General features: G+C 52.8%; 1 long non-coding RNA gene across 1 annotated transcript; it reads right to left on the bottom strand.

The window, feature by feature from the left end:
- Nucleotides 1-3,277: 3,277 nt before the first annotated feature.
- On the bottom strand, nt 3,278-4,952 carry LOC106695199. Its single transcript, XR_001346268.2, has 3 exons — nt 4,833-4,952; nt 4,532-4,682; nt 3,278-3,847 (listed from the first exon to the last, which is right to left on the bottom strand). It is a non-coding gene; the product is annotated as an uncharacterized LOC106695199 (long non-coding RNA).
- Between the last annotated feature and the right edge of the window lie 2,469 nt (nt 4,953-7,421).

The following is a 7,421-nucleotide window of genomic DNA, read 5'->3' as shown; positions in this document are numbered from 1 at the left end:
CAGGTGCACCTGGGCACTTGGCTAAATAATATATACAGTCGGCGTTGTTCCCTATTCATTCACCCAGCAGGCCCCTGAGCAGCTGGGGGGTTGGGTGGGGAGCAGTGGGGCAGAACCCCCAGGTCAACGAGGGAGGGGCCTCACCTTGGACTCCGGGAGCACAGTGTAGATGTAGACAGGTATGTGCATGGCAATCCTAGGTGGTACGGGGCCCAGTTCCAACACCAGTTTCCGGCTGTGTGCCCTTGGGCGGGCCGCTTCGCTGTTCTGAGTCTGTTTTCTCACCTGCTAGGAAAGCACTAATATTTGGGTAATTCTGATGAGCGAGTGAATCAAGGGCCCGGGTATAGGGCCTGTGCTTCTTCTGTCAATACTCGGCCCACCGCCCGGGGTGCTGTTTGGAAAACCTGTCTCCGAAGCTTGTCCTTGGTCAGAGCCCCTTGCTTGGGCCAGAGTTAGAAGAGAGTTATGATGTTGGAATGATTGCTTTGTAAGGTGTCTAAGTGTCTCATGGCTGCAGTGCACACCTGAAACTAATGTGATATTGTATGTCAAGTGTTAATTGGAAAATACATTATTTTTTTTAAAACAAGAGTTATGAGCCACCTCGCACCCATTGAGAGGGCCACTGTAACAAAAACAAAACGGACAATGACAGGTGTTGACAAAGAAGTGGGGGTGCTCAGTAGGTATTTACCGAAACGGAACAGCAAAACACCTGGAAGTTCCATCGCATCTTTATAAACGATTGTTGCCATTGGCCATTACCCTCATGGCGACTCAGACCCTTACCTGGAGGAGCACACAGCAACAGCCTTTATGTTGGGAAGATGGAGGTTAAGACACAGTGGGCGAGAAATCCAAGGATGCGTTCCATGAGGATGTTCATGCTATGGGAGGTCAGGAGTGGACTGTCTGGGCTCAAGATCAAAGAAAATGTCATAGAAAACATGACTGGGTCTGGAGAGACTTGTCATTTTAAAAGGCCGTAAAGAGAGGGAACATTCCTGAGAAGGCAAGCATGAGCTTGGCATGAGCGTGGAAGAGGGCAAAGGTTCTGGCTGGCAGGAGGAGGTCGACCAGGTGGCTGCCCGTGCGCTCTGCTCCCGGCTCTGCCCCTAGCTAGTCATGCTTTCATTTCCTCTCCTATCTATGGGATGGTCACAGGGACTATAATAACAAGTACCTTAAAACTCATAAGCATCGCAATAATCTACTTCATAGGGTTGCTGTAAGGTTGAGATGACTTAGTATATGGACGTACCTAAAAGTATAAATAGTGTCTGTTATCATCCAACCTCATTCCTTGAGCTTCTGCCGTGTGGCAGGCATCAGCATGGTGGGAATGAAAGATAAGCTGCTTCCTCTCAGAGATCTCCCGGGAAGGAGAGGGCAAGAGCCAGGTCAGTCAGACACAGCACAATGGCAGGTGCTAAGTACACAACCGAGGGCACTAAGAGACTCGAGGGCAGGTTACCTCTGAGCCTGCCTAAAGGCATTCCTCGAAGACTTCTCAGAGGAGGTGACAGCTGTGGAATCCACAGTGAGACGTTTCTCAAATGAAGAAAGGAGAGAAAGGTCGATGGGGGTGGAGGAACCACCATGCACTAGAAATGCCAAAGGCAGTGGACAGGAGGCGGAAGGAGTGTGAGGCATGAGGAGAATGGAGATTGGAGAGTTAGGTCAGGGGAGGGTCTGGAAGACCTTGCGGGCTGCGGGGAGTAATTAAGGGCCTTAAGAAAGGGAGTGAGCGGGTTGGTGGAGGTGGGATCTTCACATGAAGAAAGGAAGAATGAGAGAGCTAATCCCCATCCTCTCTCTGAGAAAGGATGAGTCCCCTCCCCCATCCTCCACCAGCCTGCCATGCTCCTATATCCATACCAGCCACAGCGCTGCAGGGAGGGGCATGTTAATAGACATACCTGAAACCTTAAATCATTTATTCCACAGGCCCTGGTGACAAGGAGAGCTCAGATCCCAAGGCTCAGCCCAGACTGCTCAAAATGGGACAGAAGGGGCCTGCGGAGCCCAGGCCGCTCTCCTGCAGCTCAGGCAGACAGCACTGGTCCCTTCCCGGCAGAACAGAAACCACTTGTGCACAAGGGCAAGTGCCCTAAGTGGAGGGGGGTGGGGCTTGAGGTGAGGCACTGTCTTGGGCCCTCCCTGCCTCCTGTAGAATCTGTCTCCCCAATCAGTCTAGTCTTCTCCTTGAGAGAGATGGTCACGAGTTGTATAGGAGCAGCCGGGGATCGAAGGCTGCGAGCAGAGACCTGGCAGGACGTAGCAGGGGGGCTCAGAGAAGTCAAGGCAGCTGTCTGTTGCCCGTGGTAAATGGGAAGGAGATGAACAGGGATATAGGGCCTTCTGCCCAAACTACTTCTCTACTGTGATGGTAACAGGCCCTACCGTTGACTGGCCCTAGGCCCTCCGCCTTTCCTCTGGTGGGTGTGTTCATGAGGAGAGCCAAGGGCAGCTGGCAAAGGGAGGGGAGAGGAGTGGGGAGAAGGAAGAGGATGTGCACATTGGCCATTAGTCTATGAATAATTGAGCATTGACTCTATTAGAAAATTGACTTTGAAAATGATTTGGCCAAGCCGGGGCCCAGGAGGCTCCATTCTAGCCTCGTCATGGAACCATGGGGCCAAAAGCCAGGTCTGCAAAGTGCTTTTCTAAATGGCAAAGGCTATGCCCAAAGGAAGGTGTTCCGGGGGGACGGTCGGCCCTGGGCAGTCCTTCAGCCACATTGGCATGAGGAGGGAAAGCTTTGGGACCAGGGCACACGCAGCCCCCAAGGACATGGTCTACCAGTTCAGTTGGTCTGCCAGCTAAAGGGCCTTTGGCTGAAAGGCCCTGGATTTGGGAGCTTGGGTGGAGGGGACGGGAGGAGGGCTTGGCCTCTTCCTTCGGTTTTTCTTTCAGTCCTATTTGCAGGCTTTCATGGGAATTAGATCAGGGTAGGGGTGATATTTGCTGCAGGTAGAGACTCGCCGTCTCTTGGCCGTGTTGGCACAAAGCCCCTATTGTGAGCAAACCAGAAGGCTGGGCCTCACTCCTTTAGCATCCTCGGCCGTGGCAAGTTGGGTCTAACTGAACACTCAATCCGCCAACTCACTGACTAAGGAGCTGGTTACATCTTTTTTTTCCCTCACCTGAGGATGTTTTTCCATTAATTTTAGAGAGAGAGCAGAAGGGAGGGAGGATGGGGGGAGAGAGTGAGAAACATTGATGTGAGAGAGACAGCACATCAATCTGCTGCCTCCCGTACTTGCCTAGACTGAGGCCAGGGATGGAGCCTGCCACTGAGGTATGTGCCCTTCACCGGGAATTGAACCTGTGACCCTTCAGTCTGAGGGACGATGCTCTAACCCCTGAGAAAACCCAGCCAGGGCTGGTTAATTCTTTCGTCTGTGATAGCACCTCCTTCGCCCACAAAGAGGCGGCCGGGTTTGCAGGAGGCAGACGGGGCTCTCTGTCAGCCCTGTCGCTCTGGAAAACCGCGGACTGCCTCCGAGCTCCCGTTCCCTCTTCTACGAAAAGAAAGGGACAGAAATGTTCCCACTCGGAATGGTTGGGAGGAACCTATAAAATCAGAATTCTTAGCGTGTCCGCGGCACAGTGCCTGGCGCCAATTGTCTTCCTCCTCGCAAAGCCAGCGACACCAGCCTCCGTCTCTTGGCAAAGGGCCTGTCTCCTCCGGGGTGGACGTTCCCAGGTGGGAGCTGCTCTTGGCAAAGGACGTCTGTTGAGTGACGTTGTTCTTTGTTGTCATCCAACAGACGCTGAGGGGCCTGAGCAGACACAGGTGTGAGAGGTGCGGTCCTTCAGCCTGACCCCCTGGGAGAAGATGCTGAGGAGAGACGGTGGGGCGGGTTGGCAGTGAGCACGCCTTCCATCGCGCTGGTTTACCTGAATTATTGTTTAATTCTCCCAGTCATTTGGCTTTGATAGTTGTGGAGCCCAGCCAAAAAGAGGCAGAGCAAACGGAGCGGGGCGTGGCTGAGAAATAGGCAGAAGTCCCCGTCCCCCGGGTCGCCAGCCACGTCAGGGGTTCCTTGGCTGGAAGACAGTGCCCGACGGGAGACTCGGGGCTCCTCAGACTTCACCCCGTGCCCTCCGGCTCCCCGAGGTGCTGGTGAGGAGGCAGCCCCTCCTTCGGGTTCGCTCCCCGGGGCCGGGTTTCTTTCTCTTTGGGGGCAGCCAAGGAGATGAGCTCTTTTCCAGAACCCCAGAGGTGGTTCTGCCCTCTTCTTCCCAGTTACTGCGGGAGGGGGGCCGTCCAAGCAAGGCAGGCCCGGTGCAGCCACCAGCCCAGCTTCGCATCAGGCAATTTTGTTGACTCTTTTCCTTTTTCTTTTGAACAACCCCGGGGGTTGCCTTGGGGAAAGCAGTCCCCGGATTTTGATGGTTGGGGCCTCAGCCCCCCTCCAGAGCCCCGGGGGGGGGGGGGGGGGGGGAGACACAGCAGCAGGTTGCTGCAGGAGCCATCACCCACCTGCCACTGACTGCCCGGGGAACAAAAAGAGGTGCTCACCCAAGGATTTCAGGGCTCCTCGTACAAGTAGAAGCAAGCCTATCGCAGGAGGGACTGTTGCAACAGGAGAAATCCGCCTTGCATGAGAAAAATGGACAGCTTGGCTAGCCTTCAAAAATGGTGCTTGGTGCATGGTAAAGCTTAGTGGCTTCTTTAAAACAAAAACAGACAGAAAGAAAGAAAAAGCCACACATTAGGGTTTGAAACATAAGCACAGAGATGTTTAAAGAATAAAACAATAATTCCTTTCTCCCGTCCCTAGATATCTATAGGTGGTTAACAAATAAAAGTACTTGCTTACACGAAATATAGGTACAAAATGGTGCCGTTCCCACTCCCTTCCTTATTCCTCTTCCAGAGGCGCTGCTTTTCAAAGTTTCTGTCGCAGGGGAAACGAGTGATGTGTGTGCCCACATATCTGTTTGTGCTTAAATATTTGTAACACGCCGGGATGGCGTCAGGCTTGCACAACGCCGTGGGATACCAGCCCCGCCGTGCATGCTGGCGCCTCGGGCAGGGGCGGCATTCCCAGGATGTGCAACGGGAACGGTGCCCGATCAGAGTTACGAGATGCGGCAGGAATATTGTTTCCTCTTCGTAATCTCTCCCGGAGCTCTTTCCAGATCAGCACATTGATCTCTCTCGTTTATTTTTTAAATCAAACTTCAGAGATCCCATTGTTCGGCTGGACCATAATTTACCCTACCAGTCCCAGTGGGTGGACAGTTCGTTTCCTTCCCCCGGTTGCAAAAATACTCCGATTAATCTCCTCGTGCTGATATCTCAGCCCACCTTCCAGAGTGTCCACAGAATAGATGCTTAGCAGTGGACTCCTCTCTCCAGGGGCACCTATGTTTTAATTGAGGGGTGATGTCTACCCAGTAAGTCCATGATAAGTAACAGCTACCCCCAAGGGACAGAAGAGCTTCCCTGGCTGACTTCTCCCCCGGAGTCAGGTGGCAACGGCCCTGAGCCTGGGCCGGGATCCCTTATTGCTCCGCAGTATTGAGTGTGTGCGCACGCAGACGGGGTGAATGGGAGGGAGGTGAACTGGATGAGAAAAAGAATAAAGGCAGTTCTTTGAACTTTGAAAAGGGCTGTCACCCTAACCCTCGATGATGAGAAAGGAGAACAAAGGGGCATAAAGCCTGCATTTGTAGAGTCCTGGAACCTCAGCTGGAGCCGCGGAGGAGCTCAGACACCATGTGGGAGCTGGCCCCGGCTGGAGGTTGTATAGTGCTCGCAGGAGTCTTCTCAGGGGCTCCATTACTCAGTGTGCGTTTCAGTCACCGACTGCCGCTTCCTGTGACAACGGTTTATTCCCTCTCATGGTTCTGTGGGGTGACTGGGCTCAGACGGGTGGTCCGCACTTGGGGTCTTTCATATAGTGACAGTCATCTGTGGGCTGTCGTTTTGACTGGAATTGCCCAAAGGAAATTGTCACTCCCTCCCCTCCCCCCAGCTTCCTGTAGATTACTGTCCTACAGAGATGGAGACCTGGATAAACTCTTTAAATAACTGTAGACAGCGATCACATACCCCAAGGCTTCAGTCTTCTCAGGCGAGCCTCTGTAGCACCTTCTTTCGTTCTGTACTGTAACGTGGTTTGCAGAAATTTCACTAAATGCCCTTCTCTCTCCCTAAATGCCCTTCTCTCTCCCGGGCATGCTCAGTGTCTCCACTGAAAATATGCTTAAAACTCAACCTGCTCCAAACCGGCTCTAACCAGCGTGAACTCCCATGAGACCCCTCGCCAGGTCTGCAGGAGCCGTAGTCCACTGACAATTCAGGTTTCACTCGGATCCTCTTCCATGCTGAGGTCTTCTTTCTCTATCCTCTTCCATGCTGAGGTCTTCTTTCTCTAAGCAGCTGCCAGTCCGGCTCCATTACAACCGGGCTTTACCTTAATCCTCTTAAATCCCACCCAGTTCCTTCAGTTCAGTGTCCCAGCCATCGCTGGGAATTCTCATGGCCGTGCTCTCTCTCGACCCGGCACCCAGTTCCTTTCTCATCTCAGAGCCAGCACCCCAGAGGCCGCCCGGACACCCCCTCCCAGTCACCCCGGTATTTTCCCCGGGGCACTGCCTCTGGCTGGTGTTGCGGGATCTGCTTGCTGTCCAGCTCCCCCTAGGACAGTGATGGCGAACCTTTAGATCTCGGCGTGTCAGCATTTTGAAAAACCCTAACTTAACTCTGGTGCCGTGTCACATACAGAAATTTTTTGATATTTGCAACCATCGTAAAACAAAGACTTATATTTTTGATATTTATTTTATATATTTAAATGCCATTTAACAAAGAAAAATCAACCAAAAAAAATGAGTTCGCGTGTCACCTCTGTCACCTCATTGTCCATGGGAGGAAGCAGGAAGCCGTCCAAGATTCTAAGTGACTTCTCAGCTTCGACATTAGAACTGGGCTTGCAGTTTTCAAGAGCTTTCAAGGCTCGCTCTCCCCGCCTGCCTTCCTCCACACTCTGGGGGATGTTCTGGTGGTGAACAAGGAGGCTGAGAGAGCCTGGAAGGGCAGGCTCACACAGCCAGAACTTGAACTCAGAACAGCTGCCTTCACCCATTGGGTTGGGGATGACAAATGCACTTCATTTCAAGAGCCAAGTGCAATGAACTGAGGCACCATTGTGAGAAGGAGTCTGAGGCTACATTCAGGTTTAGTAGCAAGAGTATGTGATTGATTAGTAATGTCTGCCACAGGCCCGGGAGGGGGCATGGCAGCGTTATGCCATCCTGGGGACTGGACAATATTGCAATGCTAGGCTCCTTATCCAGGAATCCTTCTCGCTCACCACTCCACTGCGAAAGCCAGTTCCTACATTCCTGCCTCAACAGTAAGAAGCCTTATGGGAAGGCTGCCAGGCGCTGCCGAGTTGGAG

The sequence above is a fragment of the Myotis lucifugus genome, unplaced genomic scaffold (genome assembly GCF_000147115.1).
Source record: "Myotis lucifugus unplaced genomic scaffold, Myoluc2.0 scaffold_938, whole genome shotgun sequence".
In the NCBI taxonomy this organism is placed as follows: Eukaryota; Metazoa; Chordata; class Mammalia; order Chiroptera; family Vespertilionidae; genus Myotis; species Myotis lucifugus.
This window is presented reverse-complemented; position numbering and strand designations above follow the sequence as displayed.